The 21,795-nt window shown below is 45.8% G+C and overlaps 1 protein-coding gene across 1 annotated transcript in view; it reads left to right on the forward strand.

The window, feature by feature from the left end:
* BRINP2 (BMP/retinoic acid inducible neural specific 2) overlaps nucleotides 268-21,795 on the forward strand; it is a 144,435-nt gene continuing 122,907 nt past the window's right edge. The window contains exon 1 of the mRNA XM_018060635.1: nucleotides 268-1,077. The gene's annotated coding sequence lies outside the window, so the exon portion shown is untranslated. The remainder of the gene's footprint in view (nucleotides 1,078-21,795) is intronic.

Genomic DNA, 21,795 nt, shown 5'->3' on the forward strand with positions numbered 1-21,795 from the left:
CTTCTTCGACTATCCAACTCCCCAGTCATGAATTTATCCAAGGCTCCCTTATCCATACCAAAAAAAAAAGAAAAAGAAAAAGTCTCTGCTGCAAAGCTGGGAGGGTTAACAGAGGTGGTACCCCAGCCAGCCAGCTAACCAAAGAAGACAGCCGGTGAGGCCCCGAGCCCGCCCCCAGTCAAGCCTCCCAGCCAATGGGCGCCCGCGGGGAGTGTGGCGCTGCGTCTCATTGGCTGCCCACCTACGTGCATAGGAAAGAAAGCGAGAGGCAGGCAGGGGAGCATTGTTATCTTAAGACACTCATCTGGTGTGTGAGTCTGCAGGTGAAACTGCTTAGGTGAAAAGCGCGGAGTCGGAGCGGGGACACGCTGGGCTACTGCCTGGGATGGAATCCGCCCGCCTCGGAAGCTGCTCTGCCCGCGGCTGCTCGGGCAGCGTCTTCGCTGAGCTCGGAGGACACCGTTAGCATTTGCCCGGGGATGTGCACCTGCCGTGCGCGGCGAGCGTCCGGGCAGGTCTGCAGGCAGCCGAGGGAGCAGTGAAGCTGGAGGAACTGTCTCTACCCATGGGCAAGGCAGTAATTCCGGGAGAGAGACAGGGCGAGTGAGTCTCTACAGAGTTGGGAGGAAGGCACGAGCTTGGCTTTCTCTTCGGTGCAGGGATAGAGGACTCCCCGGGTCGGGGTTGGTACTTTCCTTCCCTCTCCATCCTCGAGCGCCCCGACCCAGCGTCTGAGCCCCACTTCAAACATGCTGTGGATGCCGGGCATCCTGGCTGCTCAGCTGGAAGAAGGCAGCAGGCAAGTGGTCTAACGGCGGCGCGGCGGCGGCAGCGGCAGCAGCAAAGCGGGGAGCAAGATTTGAAAAGAGACATCCGCTCCCTTTCACACGCTGAGGGGAAGGCATTCACGTTTTCCCCAAATGAGAAGGAGCCACGAGACATCATGAAGTAAAAACTTTGGAAAGCTGCCATTGGAGATGTTGCACAAAACCCTGGAACCTTTCAGGAGTCTCCTCCCAGGCGGTGGAGGTTTGGGGAGCAGCTGATAGAGCAAGGAGGGCTCTTGCAGGACTCAAGGTAACAGTGCAGGGGGGTTGGTGGTTTTTCTCCACCCTCCCTTTTCGTTGTCTTTTTGGTGTGTCTCTTGGTAAGGGGATGCTTTTGCTCTCCTACAGCCCTCTTGTCCTGGTGCCTGGCAGTTGCAGGCAGAGGGAATGATCCCCCTCGCCTCTTAGTTTCTGTCTTGTGGAGCTGAGCAGTGGACTTTGGTGTTTAGCTTGAGACCGTCCTGTTATTGCCTCCTGGTGTTGGTTTCACGGCGGTCACACGACTTGGGCACTCTGCCTGACCTACATTGCTTTTGCTTGGTTTAAGTCTTCAAAGTTAGTGCAACTCCCATTAGCTTCAGAAAACCTGTCAGGCTGCATAATTGCAGAAGATGACAAGGACTTCTGCCTGCCCAGCGGATGCTGGATTGGACTGTGCATGGTTCCCTATGTTTGGGACGGGCCCCCAAGAGCTGAGGTCGGCATACATGATCCACATGTTCACAGATATTCACACATTCCTAGAGCGCTATTCACATGTCCATAGAGCTCCCTGGCATGTCTGTAGAGGCCTGTCTCTTTCTCCCACGCACATACAGCCAGGAACAAATAAGGATTGAAGAGTGAACCCTGTGGGTTGCAAATAGTCTCCCCAGGGTGGCAGCAGGAACCCCACTGATTGAGTGGAAACTGGTAGCTTGCTGGGGACACTGGGGAGAGAATTGCTATGCTGGAAGGAGGGGCATGCTGAGATTATCTGGCCATCTTTCTGGGTACACATCTAATGGTGCCTATGGTGTGTGTGTGTGTGTGTGTGTGCCTGTTAACAGCTATATGAAGGAAGCAGGCTGCCTCTAGAAGCAGCATGCATGTGCAACTCCCTGCCCAGGCCCCAGATGCCTGGAGTGTTCCTGCCTAGTAGGAACATGAACTTGGGAGCTGCTCTTCCAGCCCAGAGGAGTTTTCTGCTCACCAAGCAGCCCCTCTGCATGGTACATATTTATCCAGGGTATATAGACCTAAGCAAAATATTAACTAATAATCAAGCTAATGCACTGTAACATGATTGAACAGACCCTATCTATAAAGAACTGTGTGTGTGCTCTTCCTTGCTCTGGGAGTCAGGTGCCCTGAGCTGAAGCAAATGTTTTTGTTAAAAGGAGAGCAATTATAACAGGCCAGGCTTCTAGCTGGGCAATCTGAGCCTCATCCAGCAGGGACAATGACCTGTCAGCATAGAGCCATCAGGAGAATAAAAGGTATATTGGAAGTCAAGTATTTCTGTCTCTGTCTTCTCCAGACATGTGCAGGGCGAAGAGATTCTCTTTCTGACCATGCTTCCTAGAATACGTGCAATTGCCAATGTTAACCAAGAAGCTAAAGTATTTTACAAAATCCCCTGGGGGGCAGTCTGATGACATCAGACAACAGCAAAGTGATTCTGGAGTTTGTGTGTTTTCCCTCTTGGTTTCACACAGTTATGTGTATATTATTTGTTGACGGCAGGACCCTCTGGAGTCCCTTCCATCCAAAATAAGTTGCTTTGCAGCACTCGGGGCATGACCAAGCACTGCTGTCACAATGATCCTGAAATTTTCTATCACAGCTGCTGCTATACATATATGTGTGTGTGTGTGTGTGTGTGTGTATACCTTCTTTTTAGCTTCTGACTACTTTCCTACTGTGGGGAAAAACGCATGCTTTGTTCCTTCGAGGAGGGATATGTTTTGAGTTGGTAGAGAGCCTGGATACTGTGAAATGTTTGAGGAAGAAGTAAATATCAGACCATGGTTTTCCCTGCTGGAGGGCAGCTGGCACCAAAGGGTTTAACAGCTGTTCTGCAGCCATGGAGAAGACAGTACCATCCCGGACTCTTGCTTCTCACTCCTCCCCAAAAATGGGGCTGGCTTTGTCTCCAAGAATGTAGCGATGTGTGCTGCAGTGTGGCCACAAGAAAGGAGGAAAGGAGGGATGAGCTGGGGAGTGAGGAGGGCTCCTGCTCTGTTAGCATTGGGCCAGACTCAGGGATGGGGGATGTCTTCCCCCATTTAGGCCCTTAAGATCATCCTCTGGGTTTTCCCTCCTGGCCTTCTAACAGGTTGTTTACTGAGCAAGACCAGAGGGCAAAGAACATACCTGCGTCATCAACTCCTTCTGATCCCTTCTCCCAAGACACAGGCTGGCCACTGGGGAGCCTGGCACAAAAACCATCCCCTCTGAGACGGTGCTCCAAAATCCCTCCCTAGCTCACAAACAAGAAAAAATCTGGAGGGACTGGAGACATCTGTGTGGGCACTTTCTGCTGAGTGGGATGCTTAGTGTTGAGGGTTCCCGGATAGCGTTTTGTTTTCTGCACTGTGCAGGCTATTTTTGGTGATTCAACTCTTTCTCTTAAATAATCAGACCTTGTATGTACATTTTACAATGGCATACTTTTCCAAAGGGCCAGAGGTGTTTTAGGGAGTTCATCTAATTAATCTTCACATGCCTTATGGTCTCATTTATCTTTGATTACCCTAACAAGTAGAGCTAGAATGAGTTTAGCCTCCTTCGAAAAAGGAGGGCAGAGGATCTTGGAAAGATGAACTAGTTTACTCTGGAACAATTCAGGGAAACTATGGAATGGCTCTTGGTCTCGTCACTCCTAAATCACCCCCAGGCTCTCCAGATATCTCCTAGGGAATGGTTCAATTTTGGTAGCCATGATTTGACTCAGCTGTTCTATAATTCGCAGGAATGGGAGGCTGCAGTAACCTAGGACTTTGCCTCTAGCACTGACCTAAGAGCTATGAGGGATACAAAGTCTTATAAGACCTTGTCTTTGCCCTCAGTGATCTTACATTCTAGTTAGGAAAATAGGCTTACATCTGGGGGAAAGGTAAATGACAACAGACATTCTAAACAGCCGTGCCGTTCAATACAAGAAATTCACAAGGCTGACCTAATTCATCTACAATCGATTTGTACAGATAACAAGAGCTCTCAGTATTCCAAGGAAGGAAAATTTGAATTGTGCCTTGGGAGATAGAGTGGGATTTGTTTGGAGAGGGAGAGATGGTAAAAAGATCCCAGTTGACAGAGAGGCTCACTGCAGCACAGTTGAGGGAGCTGGAAACTTCAAGGCTTGCATGTTTCCATGGGATTTGCTCTAAGCCACTTCTCCACTTGGATCCTGGTAACTGCATACATCTGGATTAATTACTTGAAGCATAGAGTGGCCTAGGGGAAGCTGCCCTCACATGAGATGGAGGGATTTGAAATGTTGGACATCTCATTAGACACTGAAAATTACCTAAGCCTTCTACCCACCCTCAAGTCTAATCCATATATTATGGGAAAAATAGTGCTCAGGGTCAGAGAGCTTATCAATAGCATATCAAAAATTTTGGAGAAAGGCATTGGGTACAGAGGGAGTAGGCAAATTTCAAGAGAATATGAGAAAATCTTCTCATATTTTTTTTAGACTGAGAATCTCCTGAGAGCGAGAGCCTTGATTTTCCTTCATTTCCTGTTTCCCCACCCAAATATCCCTATTGGGGTTTACTTGGAGCCAGCGAAATGCCAAAGCCCTCAGGCATTTAGCATTGAGGAGGAGACTTTATGTCTTAAGATTCCTGAGCGTGCCCATGTACATAACCTCTCATCTTCCCTCCTTTTCCTTTTTAATAAAACATATGCTGTAGCAGTCACCAAGGAGGAGACCACAAAAGCAAGAGGGTGGGTGCAGTATCGCCCGCAGCTGTACCACGAGGAACTGTGATTGCTCAGCTGAACAGCAGAGGGGGGCAGTCAATCTGCCAGCCAAGGAAGGGCCAAGGGCTGCCTGGCACCCGGAGATGGCTCCGACCTGACAGCCACACACACTGGCTCCAGTCGTGAGCCTTGTTTTCTAGCGAAGGGGTCAAGGCAAACACAGAACTGGTGAAACCCTATTCCTCAGCCTTCACTTGGTTTAAGACCTTCATTCTCTCTACCTGTCGCTGGCTGCTTGGGTGGCCCCATCCTGACATGGACAAAATTCCAGTGGGGCACTGAGAATGGAATGACTTACCTAAAGTCACTTCATCGTGGCTCTCAGGTCAAAAGGAAGGTCCCCAAGAGCCTGGTGGGTGTGTGATTGCTTGGCCCCAGCAGTTCACTCTAAGGACAAGTCCTCAGGGATATGTGCTTTCTCCTGAAAATTCTCCCTTAGGCCTTGTCACCTTTGTTTCCTATGCTAAGTGACCCTGAGCTGGTTGGTGGGACAGAGGCCCTTTATTTTATTCTCAATTATTGCCTGCCATGTTTGGGAGCTAACCTAGAGGTCCAGGCCCATGGGCATGTGGTTAGCGACGTGGGCCAAAGCCCCTTCCATTTTGGGGGTGAAGAGAGGCAGCCCAGTTGTCCTTCAGCCTGGGGGCTGCAAGGGATGGGTCTCATTTCACCAACTAGGATGCAGGCTGCTGTCTCTGGAAACTATTGCTCTGCCGTGCAGATGGAAGTAAGATTGAGGAACATCATTAGAGTATGGAATTCTCAACAGCCAAATGCTCCTTCGTTCCTTTCACTGAAGCTCACGTGAAACATAAATATACCTGGCATGCTGGATTAGGTGAAGGGTGGGCAATCTGATACCTCCCAGGACTGAGCTCTGCCCCACACTGTAGTATGGTGGCCACCGGCCACATGTAACTCTTGAGCACTTGCAATGAGTGTCAAAAGTGTAAAAATGCACACTGAATTTTGAAGACATGGCTTAAAGAAAAAGAATGTCAAATACCACAGTTTCTTTTAATATTGGGGTTAAATAAGATATATTATGATTAGTTTCACCCATTTCCTTTACTCTCTAATGTGGCTCACATTCTATTTCTTTTGGGCAGTGCTGGTCTAGTTTTGCAGAGCAGTGACAGCTAATGTGGAGAAAGAACAGAGGCTTAAAACAAGAGGGGCCAGAAACATAAAGAGAGAGAACTTGGATGGAAGGATGGTGAGCAGCCCAGAGAGTGTCTGTCATGTATTTCCAAAACTGAAAGTCAAGGAGGGTACAGATAGCTGAAGTTGGCTTGTTTGATGGTGACCTTGTCAACTGTGACTCAGCCCAGTCTCAAGCATTTGGAGAGCATTGCTACTCCCAGTTCACATGGAAACAATTAGCAGGTAGGAGGCCTAGGAATTTTATCCTAACTTTTTTGTGTTTCTGCCTGACAGTAGAAATATCCAAGTTAAATATCTTTAGAGTCTCACTCTAAAGTGTGAGGACACAGTAGTTGGGATCAGCTGGGTCTGTTTGCGGAGCAGGCAGTGGCAACCCACTCCAGTACTCTTGCCTGGAATATCCCATGGACAGAGGAGCCTGGTAGGCTGCAGTCCATAAGGTCACTAAGAGTCAGACATGACTGAGTGACTTCACTTCACTTTTCACTTTCATGCATTGGAGAAGGAAATGGCAACCCACTCCAGTGTTCTTGCCTGGAGAATCCCAGGGACGGGGGAGCCTGGCGGGCTGCCGTCTATGGGGTCGCACAGAGTCGGACACAACTGAAGCGACTTAGCAGCAGCAGCAGCAGCAGCAGGGTCTGTTTGACTTTCAAATCCCCTTCCTTCTTCTCATGCCTACCATATCATCATCTTTCCTTGGGAGAGTTTTCCTTCAAACAAGATATGTTGATGGTTTGGTGGGGAGAAAGAAAAGTCACTGCTATATGTTAGAGATTCTTTTGTGGACCTGTCAGTAAAAAGAATGGGGAGAAGACATAATTGTTGAATTATATTTAATAAGTACAGATTTGAACACTAAAGTCCACTCATTGTTATGTTCTTTATTATTATTTGCTGCAATAAGGTTTGGCCACAACAGGAATTCCTCATATTTATTCAGCCTTCTATAGTTTACGAAATGCTTTATAAGCTTTCTCTCAACCAATTTTCACAACATCCCTGTGGGGTGGTTAATATCTCAATTCAAATTTTTCCATGATCTGCCCCTAAACTTTCTGATCCCTCTCTTTATATGCACTTCATTCGATCTTGCTTAATCAGACTGGTTTACTTACTGTTCTTCAGTGTTCACTGTGTAAAGTAGGGATCGTAACTGAACCTCAGTTTTATCATTTGTAAAAAAAAATATAATAATGCGCTGTCTCTCGATCTGTTCTAAATATTAAGTGAGATGAAATACATAAGAAGCCAAGCACAGTTCCAGGCACATGACAAATGTCAACATTCTTTCCAACCAAACATCTTTCACTTTGATGATTGCCAAGATTAAAATGTTCATGGGTAAACACATTATATACCCGTTTCACACACATAATGATTCCCCTCTCCAAATTCCCTGCTTTGGTTAATGGGACGACCAATCCCCCAGGGGCAAAATTAAGAAGGACAGGTTGTCCTGAGCTCTGCTTTCTCTCACACAGCTCCTCCCTTCACCCCCAGTTCAGTTCATTCACTCAGTCGTGTCCAACTCTTTGCGAGTCCATGGACTGAAGCATGCCAGGCTTCCCTGTCCATCAACAGCTCCTGGAACTTGCTCAAATTCATGTCCATCAAGTTGGTGGACCTCAGCTTTATCTAACTCAATGAAACCATGATCCATTCCATGTAGGGCCACCCAAGACGGACGAGTCATGGTGAATAGTTTTGACAAAACGTAGTCCACTGGAGAAGGGAATGGCAAACCTCTTCAGTATTCTTGCCTTGAGAACCCCATGGACAGTATGAAAAGGCAAAAAGATATGACACTGAAAGATGGACTCCCCAGCTAGGTAGGTGCCCAATATGCTACTGGAGAAGAGTGGAGAAACAACTCCAGAAAGAATGAAGAGCCAAAGCAAAAACAATGCCCAGTTGTGGATGTGACTGGTGGTGGGAGTAAAGTCTGATGCTCCAAAAAGCAATATTACATAGGAACCTGGAATGTTAGGCCCATGAATCAAGGCAAATTGGAGGTGGTCAAACAGGAGATGAAAAGAGTGAACATTGACATTTTAGGAATCGGCAAACTAAAATGGGCTGGAATGGGCAAATTTAATTCATATGACCATTATATCTAATACTGTGGGCAAGAATCCTTTACAAGAAATGGAGTAGCCCTCTTAGTCAACATAGGACTTCCCTGGTGGCTCAGATGGTAAAGCGTCTGTCTACAATGCAGGAGACCTGGGTTCGATCCCTGGGTTGGGAAGATCCGCTGGAGAAGGAAATGGCAATCCACTCCAGTGCTATTGCCTGGAAAATCCCATGGACAGAGGAGCCTGGTAGGCTACAGTCCATGGGGTCGCAAAGAGCCGGACACGACTGAGAGACTTCACTTACATAGTCAACAAAAAAGAGTCTGAAATGCAGTACGTGTGTTCAGTCACAAAAATGACAGAATCAAAGCAAACCATTCAATATCACAGTAATCCAAGTCTATGTCCCACCCAGTAATGCTGAAGAAGCTGAAATTGAATAGATCTATGAAGATCTACACCCACTCCAGTACTCTCGCCTGGAAAATCCCATGGACCGAGGAGCCTGGTAGGCTGCAGTCCATGTGGTCGCTAAGAGTCGGACACGACTGAGTGACTTCACTTTCACTTTTCACTTTCATGCATTGGAAAAGGAAATGGCAATCCACTCCAGTGTTCTTGCCTGGAGAATCCCAGGGACGGGGGAGCCTGGTGGGCTGCCGTCTATGGGGTTGCACAGAGTCGGACATGACTGAAGTGCCTTAGCAGCAGCAGCATGAAGATCTACAACTAACACCCTTCTAGAACTAACACCAGAAAAAGATGTCATTTTCATCACAGGGGACTGGAATGCAAAAGTAGGAAGTCAAGAGATATTGGAGTAACAGGCAAATTTGGCCTTGGAGTACAAAATGAAGCATGGCAAAGGCTAATAGAGTTTTGCCAAGAGAACACACTGATCATGGCAAACACCTTCTTCCAACAACACAAAAGAAAACTCGACTACACATAGACATCACCAGATGGTCAATACTGAAATCAGATTGATTATATTCTTTGCAGCCAAAGATGGAGAAGCTCTATACAATCAGCAAAAATAAGACTGGGAGCTGACTGTGGCTAAGATCATGAACTCCTTATTGCCAAATTCACACTTAAACGGAAGAAAGTAGGGAAAACTACTAGACCATTCAAGTACAACCTAAATCAAATCCCTTACGATTATACAATGTAAGTGCCAAACAGATTCAAGGGATTATATCTGATAGAGGGTCTGAAGAACTATGGATGGAGTTTCATGACATTGCACAGGAGGCAGAGATCAAGACCATCCCCAAGAAAAAGAAATGCAAAAAGGCAAAAAGGTTGTTTGAGGAGGCCTTACAAATAGCTGAGAAAAGAGAAGTGAAAGGCAAAGGGGAAAAGGTAAGATCTACCCATCTGAATCCACCCCCATACCCAATCAGTTCCATCAATTCGGACTTAAGGAGACATACCTCCTGCTGATCTCTCAAAGCCATCCTCCCCTTCCCTTCTCCTTCAGCCCCTGTCTGTCTGGCTCTCATCCCTCTCACCTGGACTAACCCTGTACTTGGTCTCCCTGTCTCCTTTTTTTAAGGTCTAGCCAATCCAGCATCTCATTTGGCTGGAGTGATCTTTCAAACTGGTAAATGCCATTATGCTCTTTATTTTAGTACGGTTCTCCTGTGGCTCCTCACTGCTATCAGGAGAAAAACCCAAGTTTGTTAGCATTACAAAGAGGAGGCCCTTCACGATCTGGTCCAGCAGCCCCTCCACGTCTCTCTTTCCTTCCCCCTTCTCAGTCCAGCTACCTGAAGCACAGGCAGTTTCCTCAGCATCCCAAGCTGTTAGATGTGCTGTATCTTTTGTGGAGAACCTTCCCTTGCCCTATGGTCTGTTTCCTGAGGGTTACTGAGCTTTAACACTCCGTAAGGATACTCTCCTTATGGAAGAGAAGACTTGCCCAAGACAAGGAATTAACTGCCTCCTCTTCTACACCCCTGCACATCTCACTCAAACTCTGTTTTGTACCATACCAAGCACACTACAGTGATCTGTTCCTATGGCCCTCTCCTGCACTCAGAGGCACGGTTGGGGTTGGAGTTCTAAGACGCATTTGTCAGGAATACTTATTCAGAATATTATGGATACTGTATGTACCAGGTACTCTTCTTAGGCACTGGGAGTTCTGCAGCGAATAACAGATAAAAACCCTGCCATCAAGATGCTTACACTCTAGAGGATGATAATCATAATAATGATTACTATTGACATGCCTGATAATAGCGGTACTTTATGTGTAGTCCTTATCTGTCTTACACAGAAGTACTTACCCTTTAGTAGGACTTAGGTGTCAGGCCCTATACTGAAGGTTTTACATATATTAACTCATTGCCTTCATGTCATGATTCTATCATTCTCATTTTAATAAATCTTATATTCCCATTTTACAGATGATGAATTGGAAGCCCAGGGAGGTTAAATAATTTTTCCAAAGTCACACAGCTAGTAAGAGGTGGCTGACATTCTAACCCAATTTAGATACTGAGTCTATATTGCTTATTACTACATATCCATAAAGAGAAATATGTAGACAAATAAATGAGATATTTTCAGTGCTGATAATGAAGAAAAGCATCAAAATGGAGTACAGTAGGACAGAGTGATTGAGGTGGTGGTCAGGGAAGGTGTCTTTGAGAAGGGAACATTTAAATTGGAAATGGATCTATCAGTTGCGTGTGTGCGCGCTAAGTTGCTTCACTCATGTCTGCCTCTTTGAGACCCCATGGACTGTAGCCCACCAGGCTCCTCCGTCCATGGGATTCTCCAGGCAAGAATACTGGAGTGGGGTGCCATGTCCTCCTCCAGGGGGTCTTCCTCATCCAGGGATGGAACCTGTATCTCTTATGTCTCCTGCATTGGCAGGTGGGTTCTTTACCACTAGCGCCACCTGGAAATTCCAGGTGGGATAGAATCTGGGGTCTAAAGAAAAGAAATTGTGGACTCAGTAACCAAGTTCTGGTGGCTGTAATGTAATGACCATCCGCCGCCACTGAAGTTACCAGCTTTGGCCCAGGGCTGGGGGAGGGGGCGTACAGCGCAAGCGCCAGGAAGCAGCACATGGCCCACATGTTCTCAAAGCTCTCTCCCATCAGTCCACTTGTCCTTCTGTTCTTCGGGGTTAAGACGTATCTCACAGGATGTCTGGTTACCTGCTCTCCACAGAGGTGGGGGGTGTGGACACACACATTTGCACACGTGTGTGTCCCTGCTTTGCCTAGCCACTTGGTTTTATGCCTCTTCTGTGAATGACATGTCACTCAGAGCCTTAGTTAAGTGACAGGCACGGGCACAGCAAAAAGGCTGGAGATGAGCCAGTGGCGTGAGCGAAAGGGGAAAGGAAAATTATTTTTTAACAAGACAAGAAGTAAATTGGACTGGAGGGAGAAATGGGAATTTGACCAGGGAGGGGTATACTGAGGGCAGTGCTTCTGAGATACTGCCAGTTAACCTGGATAGTAGTAAAGATTAAAAAAATAAATGATTTGGAGAGCAGATAAAACCTGGGAGGGGGCAAGTTCACACCTATTTAATATACATCTGAAGCATACTTGATAAACACTGTACTAGGCTTTTTTTGAAACCTATGTTTTCTCATTTAATCTTTTACTATAACCTTATGAAGTATCATTCCTGTTTACAGACTGAAACTGGGGAAGGCAAAACCCGGAGACTCTTGCTCCTGTGCCATGCCCTCTGCTTTCCTCACAGGAAAAGTTCTGAGAGTCAGCAAAGTGGGGAGAAAAGGCTCCTAATTTCGGGGTCAGACAAATTGGGCTTTGATCTACTCCTGGTCACTCGCTAGCTGTGTGACCTTGGATATATTACACAACCTCCCTGAGCTTCATATAGTAAGATGGAGGGGATAGCCCCTTATATCATGAAGTACAAACATCATGAAGATTAAAGACAGTGTTTGAAAAACATCAGCAATGTACCTGCCACACAATGGGCATTGAGAAAATGACAGCTGCTGGTTGTGTGTCCCTAAGTATTAAATCTCCCAAGACATTGACTTCCTTTGAGAACAGAAATGGCATTTAGCTATGGTCAGTGAGGGTCAGGTACTAGCCTCAGGATTTGCAATTGGATGCTAGAGCATCCAGACCTACCTGGCAGCAGTTACCATGTGAAGCGCTCGCCAGGCACTGCTCATTTAATCACCTAACAACGCTTTGAGAAGGGTTGTTATCTTCAGTTTATAGTTGAAAAAATTTAAGTTCAGGGACATAAAATAACCTGAGGTCACTCAGCTTAGAAGTGGCAGAGCTCAGGTTTGAACTCAGATTTGTGAGATCCCAAGGCCCGTGCTCTTTGACACTGGACTTTCAATGTGATCATTGTCTTAGGTAACATGAAGGGGAAAGGGCGCCTTTGTGGTTAACGTCGGGGTAGCTGCTCTGAGGACAAGGCTAAATCGGTTAGGAGTGGGATGGAAGCATTGTTAAACCCTCAGGGTATTTCTGGAGCAGGTCACAAGGTCACAAAGTTTTAAGTGCGATGCTTTACACATCTTGGGCACTTAAGACGTGTGGGCGGAATGTAAGTGCCTCTGCTTCTGGATATAGGTGCACTCCATGTTCAAATGAAATAAGAGGTGAGTGTCCTTATGCTTGGAGGAAAGGTTTCCCTGAATTACACAAAGGTATATTGCCAGCGGTTTTAACCTTTTTTAAAAGCAGTAGAAGACTAATCAAATAAATCCTTACCCAGAACCCCAATATGTGAAGCAGATAAAAGCAGATGTCTTTGACTGGAGCAGGTCTGGGGGCCCAGAGCTTCCCCACCTGTCAGTTCTCTTTCTTTACCTGCAAGTGATCCTTGAGACATCTCCTTGGAACCTAAAGGCTGTTCAAAAACACGTTGAAAATCACCGTGCTAGAGTTCCTTTAAAACACCGGGCTTATGATTCATTTACTAAAATTGATTTTAAAATATAAGATTATCATTAATGCTGACACACCTGTGAAGGGAGCCTAGGATGAATTCCTCTTGTTCTGGGTCATTGAAGATGTGTGAAATTCAATGCCTAAAAATGCCTGTGGTGTGTCACACACAGTGCTAGGCACCAAATGTACCAGCTGTGCAATCTTTTAGTTATAATTACGTCCTTTGCAATAGATGGGCTTCAGGTGGCTCAGTGGTAAAGAATTTGCATGTCAATGGAGGGTCTGGAAGATCCCCTGGAGGAGGAAATGGCAACCCACTCCAGTCTTCTTGCTTGGAAAATCCCATGTGCAAAAAAGCGTGACAAGCTGCAGTTCATGGGGTGACCAAGAGTGAGACACGACTGAGTGACTGAGCCTGCCCATGCCATAGGTATCACTATTCCCATTATAAAAATGAAAGAAAAAAAAAAAGAGTACTTAGAGGTTAAGTCAGGGTTACCCAAGATCTCACAACTAGAGTGACTAGTGGAGCTGGGATTCAAACCCAAGACACAGCATGGGTTAGAGAGCCGGAGTCTTGCTGCTAACCCTGCAGCCTGTTCAAGCATGGATGGGGAAGAATAGTGCCTCTCTCAAAGTTTCTTACTTTTCCTGATGCTCCTCAGTTGTGAGATTAAAAAAAAAAAAAAAAATCTCTGGATCCTCTGGCCTTCAGTGACTCTGATTTCATAGGACACCCAGGTCTCCCAGGAGCCAGGCTGTGGTCCTCGCCCATTATCCGTCCTTTCCCTCCCTCAGACCCAACCTCAGAGAGGGTCTGGCCATCAGAGTCCAGCCCCAACAACAAAGGGGGTACCCTGCTCTGACCCTCACTCTGGGGGCAGCAGCCGAATCCAGGCTGAGCCTGCGGCGATTCCCGCTCTGGAGTAGTCGGATAGCTGAGATGGGGCTTCCAGGAAGAGTGCGGGGTGGGGCTGCAGAGGGAAGTCCTTGGAATCCCCTTGAGGTGTAAGAACGCTTAAGCACTCAGTACGGAGTGCGGGGGCAGTTAATTTCTGCCTCCCCTCACTCTGTGTTCAGCCATTTAGCATATTATAAATGCGCCGACAGGCAGGAGCTGGGGAGGTAGAGGAGCGTTGTTCCCGGGGGGCAGGGGGTAGTAGGGGTGCTCCCAGCCCGCGCCGCTTTCCCTTTCCGCAATCTTCGCCCTTTGGGATGTGAGCCCTGCGGGATAACAGAGCAAGGTCGGCATCCTCCTGAAGCCTCAGGGCACTGGAGACCCCTAGAGGCAGACGGCTGTGTTACACGCCCTTTGGCCGTGGAGGCGCAGGCAAGATTCTTGCCTGGAAGATGCTGAGGAGTGGCTGGAACGTTTCTTAAAAGCCTTACCTGTGAGTACAGTCCCGGCAGGCTCCAAAGGGAAAGCAGAAGGTGTGTGTGTATGTGTGTGTGTGTATGTGTGTGGGTGCGTGTGTGTGTGTGTGTGGATGTGAGTGGGTGTGAGTGATTGAGTGAGACATACTGTGGTCCTTCCTCCTTCCCTCCCTCTCTGCCCCACCCATTCAACTCCCCACCACCTCCATCAAAATGATATCTTTTCCTCAGGGCCCTTCACACCTCTCAGTAACCTGATCAACTAATTTGTGCTGAAGTATTAATGACTAATAACGATTTAATGTGCTGCCCTCTCAATTAACACTTGAGCATTTTGAAAGAGAAATTCACAGATTTTAACCTAAGTAGGAGACTTGGTGGGTTTTTTTTTTTTTTCCCTTTTGAGAGGAACTGGAGGCCCCTTAAAAGGGACCACACTGACAGCTGCCTATTCAGTACATTTGCTACCTCACTCTTGACTTCAGCAAGGTTTGGAAATATTATGCAGGGCCTTGCACAGAATTTTCCAGAGGCTTGCTCTAATCCACAGTCCTTCAAAACAGTGCCTTGTGCTGCTGGTGGGAAGACATAGGATGCCTCATCTCCTTCTCTTCCTCTTGCCAAGCTAAGTGGGGATTTATTTGATGGAACCTAAGGCAACTCAGCCCGTGACAACACCCCTATAACCTTTGTTAAGAAGAGAAAGCTGCAGCATAAGAATTGGCCTAGATGCTTACTGTTATCTCAGTATTATCTCTCCAGAAGTTGAATATGCTCTCACTTACAGATAAGATGACCTAGTTATCAAGAGAATAGGCTCAGGGACTTCTAACTTGGGTTTAAGTCATTGGTAAGCCTTGCCATGTGCTAAGTATCTGACTTTCCCAAGTTACCTATGTAAGCCTCAGTTTCCACATCTGTAAAATGGATGTATTGTGTACTCATAGGATAGTTTTGAATATGAAATGAAATAATGCAGAATAGTGCTCAATAAGTGACAGTTCTTTTTCTTAATCACCATATTTTTTTTTTTACCATTTTAATTATTTTTGCCCTATCCCAAACTTTCAGTGCAGGGCAGCATACATATGCGGTATTTATTACTGAAAAGCAGGTGTAGCAACCCAGCCTCTTAGGCATGGTTGGCTTGATAATGAACTAGATTTCTCTCCAGGTGACAGCACTGTATGAGGTGTTTTTTTTTTTTTTTTTCCCCTCTGCTTGGTTTCTTTAAATGTATCTCAAAACTGCAGTGAGCGGAATGGCTTTGGCAGTGACTTAAAAAGACTTAATGCATTTTGGAAAGAAAAAAAAGCCACAACAAAAACCGGTTTGTTTCTGTGATATATGGTGCGTGTGATATGACAAAAATCCATTTTTATGCTTAGGAAAATTGGCTAATTTTAAAACATTTGACACACGCCATATGCATGTAGAGTCGTGATAGATTTTGCTCAGGCAAACAGCAGAAGAGCACAGGGCCAGTGATAGCTCACTGGTTAACCAATGACTTAAGCTTCAGACAGTTAAATTCTTATTTAGTGGCAGCCCTGCTCCACAGAGAACAGTGGGAAAAAGGAAAATGGACTCACTGTGGCCTCAGGTGCTGGAGTCAGATATTTGATCATAAAGATACTATGACTGAGCTGGGGACACAGACACTGTTGTGATGACAGGAGTAGGAAGAGACTTAGGAACCTACCGAGGTAGCAAGCTTCATGTGCAAGAGAGTGAACAGCTTATTATAAAGATATCCTAGATAAAGGAGGAGAATAGTGCAAAGGACACTGAATTGTTGAGCTGCCCTGATTTGGGGAAACTCCTGAGCTTTGCCTGCTCAGTTCTCCTGTTGTACACGTAGATGATTTTTGGATTTCAAGTACTACTTAGGATGTCCTTTAGAATCATCTGATCCTCTGGTTTATAGTTCTGGATAAACCACACTGAAAGGAAAATTCCATATATTTTCATTTATTGCTAGTAAGGGCAAAGAGACTACATAGGAAAATAAAATGCTCTAAAAATTACACATGAATTTAGGAGTGATTATGAAAAGTTTAAAACAGAGATAAGCCCTCTGTTGACCTGCTTCACATTCATACCTGTGTAGGTCAGCCAGATACCCAACCCCATTATAGTCTCAGGATATGCATTCTGTTTGACTCAAAAAAAAAAAAAAAAAAAGCCTTTGTATTTTTTTTCTTTATTTTTAGGCAATATTTAATTAGTGACTATAGAGGGAAAAAGCTAAACAGCTCAGAGAAGGCTTATGGTTTAGGTCTGTAGGACTCAGCAATTTGACATTCTATTCCCGTTATTTCTCACCTTAAACCGAACAGAGTCGTCAGAGGTTTTTTTGTTGTTGTTTTTCCTTCCCCGAACTCATCTCCCTATTAGGTTTCCTTCCCCGAACTCATCTCCTTATTAGGTTTCCTTGCCCATTACTTCCCACTCTCCTCGTTTACTTCATTTGCTCTCTTTGTTCTGTTTCCTACCCCATTTTTCCCCAGGATATCAAAAACAGACCCTCCTCCCAATCTTCATTTGTGACTGAGCCATTCAAGAGAGAAATCAATTCTCTTTCTTCCTACTTGAGGCTCCCCAGGTGGTGCAGTGGTAAAGAATCTGCCTGCCGATGCAGGAGATGCAAGAGTTCGATCCCTGGGTCGGGAAGATCCCTGGAGTAGGAAATGGCAACCCATTCCGGTATTCTTGTCGGGGAAATCCCATGGACAGGGGAGCCTGGCAGGCTACAGTCCGTGGGGTCACAGAGTCAGATACGACTGAGCACACGCGCATACTCCCTACTTTAATTGCTGAGATGAGTCCCTTGTATCCTATGTGAACTTGGCTACTGAGGGACTGCAGCCAAAGCCCTACAGTGATTCCAGGCAGGAGGCTGAGTGTCTCTGTGTGTGCATGCTACGTTGCTTCAGTCGTGTCTGACTCTGTGCAACCCTATGAACTACAGCTCGCCAGGCTCCTCTGGCCACAGGATTCTCCAGGCAAGAATACTAGAGTAGGTTGCATGCCCTCCTCCAGGAAATCTTCCCAACCCAAGGAGCAAACCCTTGTCTCTTACATCTCCTGCGTTGGCAGGTGGGTTCTTTACCACTAATGCCACCTGGGGGCCCCTAAGCGTCCCCAGTTCCCTTCATAATTATAGACTGTAAACACCTTGAAGGCAGAGTCTGGGCATTGTATCTCCAGCTCCTTGGCACAATACCGAGCACAGGGAAAACCTTTACTGTTCATGCAATTAAACCAACAGACAAACCTCACTAGTTATCCCACTGTACCTACTTTTTATTAAAATAGGGGCTTCTGGGAAGTTAATGAGTATTCTTCCTATTAAGGAAAATTTAGTATTCGAGATTTCAGATGTATAGAATTCCAAAATTAGGGCTGTGTTTTCTTTAAGGTCGTCATTCTCAAAATTTAATGTGCACCTGGGGAGCTTGTTAAAATGCAGAATCTTCAGCCCTTCCTTCAGAGTCTGATTCTGTAGGGCTTGTGTGAAATTCAGAAAACTGCATTTTTAACAAGCAGATGATATAAAAACTACACTTTGAGGCAAGGGAGGGCATGGCAACCCACTCCAATACTCTTGCCTGGAGAATCCCACGGACAGAGGAGCCTAGTGGGCTATAGTCCATGGGGTCGCAAATAGCTGGACACGACTGAAGTGCTTAGCACACGTAGATGAAGTGTTATCCAACTCAGTTTGGTAGAACATTAATGTCCCTTAAGCAGTGAATGAATGTCATATAGAAGAAAATGTTCTGGGCTTGGAAAAGTTGGGAAGAGGATTCTTCCCCTCTTATGCCCATCCCCTCCTTCACGATTATAGGTTTACAATATATGTAACATATTAGATATTCTGAAAAGTTCTGCAACAAAGAAATAGTTTCAGTTTTGTTTAACCAAATATTTCTAGTATGTCTGGACCTTAAGTTTATTTTATTGCTAAAAGCTTATTGTGACTAATTTGGTATGGAGAACATTGCCATGTGGGAGTGACTGATACCTTCTGGGCAAGGGTGATATTGCAGCCCAGCTCAACTACAAATTAAATTCCTCAAGGAAAGAATGAACAAAGTTTAGTGTGGAGTTGAGGGAATCACTAAACATGGGGGATATCTCATAGTCTGGAGATGTGTTTGGTATAATAGCCATTATTTGTTAAGCATTTATTATTTCCCAGGCATGACTCTACATTTTGTTTTTAATATACAGTAACTCATTTACTTCTCAGAACAAGCCATGAATCAGATATTTTTATTATCCCCATTCGTGGAGGATGAAACTGACATACTGAGAGGCTAATAATTTGCTCATGATCCCAGAGTTTGAAAGTGGTAGAGTGGGATTTGAACCCAGGCAATCTGCCTCTAGAGCCTACCCTGTTATCCACTCTATCAGACAGCCTCTCCTCCAGTAATGAGGCTCTGGAAATTTATTTCTGGGAGGAACAACAGCTCCAGCAGACATAGCCTGTTCAGGAGCCATGATGCCTCAGTCCCTGAGGATTCTCTCCTGTATATGAGGGCCTGTGATCATTGCCCCTATTCATCAGAGAATTTATTATAATGACCGCCTGAACCTCTGAAAGATTTTGCTGTAGTTAAACACAAAATATGCTTAGCAAAACAACCTGACAATGATGATTCATGGAGAGCAATTAGGTGTAGAATTTTGTGCCTACAGAATGTCAGACTGAGTTGAAGATCTGACCATCCTGCTGACACCTTGGTATGGAATGCAATAGCTTGGCCCTTGTGTCTCTACCCTACTCTCAACTCCCTCATTATTCCTGAGCATGAGAAGTACCCCTGAAGGGGCAAGGTGGGCTGGCTGGATGACACAATTCCAACACTGGCTTTGGCAAGTTACAACACCTCCTTGGCCCTTGGCTCTAATATTAACAGAAAGAAGGGAGAAGAGAGACTAATGATAACCTACATTGCTATAAGCAATATATATGTGCATGCTGCTGCTGCTGCTAAGTCGCTTCAGTCGTGTCCAACTCTGTGTGACCCCATAGATGGCAGCCCACCAGGCTCCCCCATCCCTGGGATTCTCCAGGCAAGAACACTGGAGTGGGTTGCCATTTCCTTCTCCAATGCATGAAAGTGAAAAGTGAAAGTGAAGTTGCTCAGTCGTATCCGACTCTTAGCGACCCCATGGACTGCAGCCCACCAGGCTCCTCTGTCCATGGGATTTTCCAAGCAAAAGTACTGGAGTGGGGTGCCATTGCCTTCTCTGATATGTGTGTGTATATATATAGATAGATATGATAGTGGAGAAGGAAATGGCAACCCACTCCAGTATTCTTGCCTGGAGAATTCCACAGAGGAGTCTGGTGGGCTACAGTCCATGGGGTTGCAAAGAGTTGGACACAACTGTAGTGACTGAATGCACATATATATGATATGTATACATACACTGTATATATACATCTATACAACGGCAGCCCACTCCAGTACTCTTGCCTGGAAAATCCCATGGACGGAGGAGCCTGGTGGGCTGCAGTCCATGGGGTCGATAAGAGTCAGACACAACTGAGCGACTTCACTTTCACTTTTCACTCTCATGCATTGGAGAAGGAAATGGCAACCCACTCCAGTGTTCTTGCCTGGAGAATCCCAGGGACGGGGAGCCTGGTGGGCTGCCATCTATGGGGTCGCACAGAGTCGGACACGACTGAAGCGACTTAGCAGCAGCAGCATACATATGTTGTATGTCTGTGTATGTACATGTATTTATAAATATAAATACCATACTTGGGGCTTTCCAGGTGGCTCAGTGGTAAAGAATCTGTCTGTCAATGCAGGAGATGCGGGTTTGATCTCTGGGTCAGGAAGATCCCCCTGGAGGAGGAAATGGCTACCCACTACAGTATTCTTGCCTGAGAAATCCCATGGACAGAGGGCCCTGGTGGCTTACAGTCCATGGGATCACAAAGAGTGGGACATTACTTAGCAACTGAGCACTCAGGCTTACAGTACTTATGGACAGGGAAGATGTTCAGTTTCTTGTTCCTGTATTATTACAGCCTGAGGATGACACGGTTCAGTAGGAGAACACTGAGAACAGGTCAGCACCTTCAAAGGTGTTAATGTGGACATAACAGAAAGTCAGAGTTATGACCCTGGAGAGTGAGAAAGAATTGAGAAGTGAGAGGGAATTGGGTTCAAGATCCTGGCTCTCTTCCAAAATGCGGATGGGATGTGGGTCACTGGGACTTAAATCCAATCAGGATTCCTTGTTACTTCAGTTTCCTTCTTTGTAAAAATATGAATAATATCAGTTATAGGCACATTTCACTGGGGATCTCCATTCTGTCTTCATTAATGAATGCCAAAGTGTGACATGACAGAAAGGGAGAACATTCCAACCCCGATTCCCAGAGAATTAACATGTTCCAGGCATCATGTTCAGTTCAGTCGCTCAGTCGTGTCTGACTCTTTGTGGCCCCATGGACTGCAGCATGCTAGGCTTCCCTGTCCTTCACCAACTCCCAGAGCTTGCTCTAACTCCTGTCCATCAAGTTGGTGATGCCATCCAACCACCTTATCCTCTGCTCAAAATTACATCAGCATCTTTAGGAAGTAAGCCTTCCCAGCACCCTTTTTATACCCAAGTTCTGTGACTTCCTAAGTCTGCTGTCTCCAGGCATAGTATCGTGTACCCGCCTCTTAGCCCCAAAATGCCTGTGGTGCCTCCAGGCTCACCATCAGCCACCAGCACCAGCACCCCAAAGGGATACCTGGTGTTAGTCCTTGAGCGCTTCAAGGGTCTCCTATCCTGAACTTGTTCCTCTGGACTCTGAACCCTGTGTAATGAGGCTTAATGGAAAGTTCTTTCTTGCCAACCTAAGCATATATACACACCCAAATGAGTGCTCACTCAATTTTCCTTTGGATCAGGCCTCGTGAATCCTGAGCACAGGGTTAGGAACAGAGAAGAGAGAGGCCAGTCCATCCCCTGGGGCTTCACATGAAGCCTGGATGATGAGCTGGTGAGAAGGAGTTGAGAAAGGAAAGGAGGGGGGTTTAACCAAAGTGGACCTTCTGGAGGCTTTCCTGACCACTCTCATGTGTAGACTCCTCTCACAAGGAGTCAAATATCTGTTTCACTTGTTTCTTCATATAGTAAGTGGTTAAGATCGTGACTTCTGACAACCAGGTTGGCTATGGATTTATGGTTGTTGGTTGAAGATGAGCAGTGAATACAGAGGGTTTCATAACATGATTCTAATTTTATATATGTTTGGAAAAGTTCTATAATTAAAACAATAGAAAAGTCGTGGATTCTGAGGTGAAAGAATCTTGTACTGAAACTCCAACACAATAGCCACTTTCCTGCTATGTTATCTGGGGCCGATGATTTAAATTTTCTGAGCCTTTGTTTTCTTACCAATATAAGGGAGTAAATATCTATTTACAAGGATTATTGTGGAAATTAAAT

The sequence above is a fragment of the Capra hircus genome, chromosome 16, assembly GCF_001704415.2.
Source record: "Capra hircus breed San Clemente chromosome 16, ASM170441v1, whole genome shotgun sequence".
NCBI classification, from domain to species: domain Eukaryota; kingdom Metazoa; phylum Chordata; class Mammalia; order Artiodactyla; family Bovidae; genus Capra; species Capra hircus.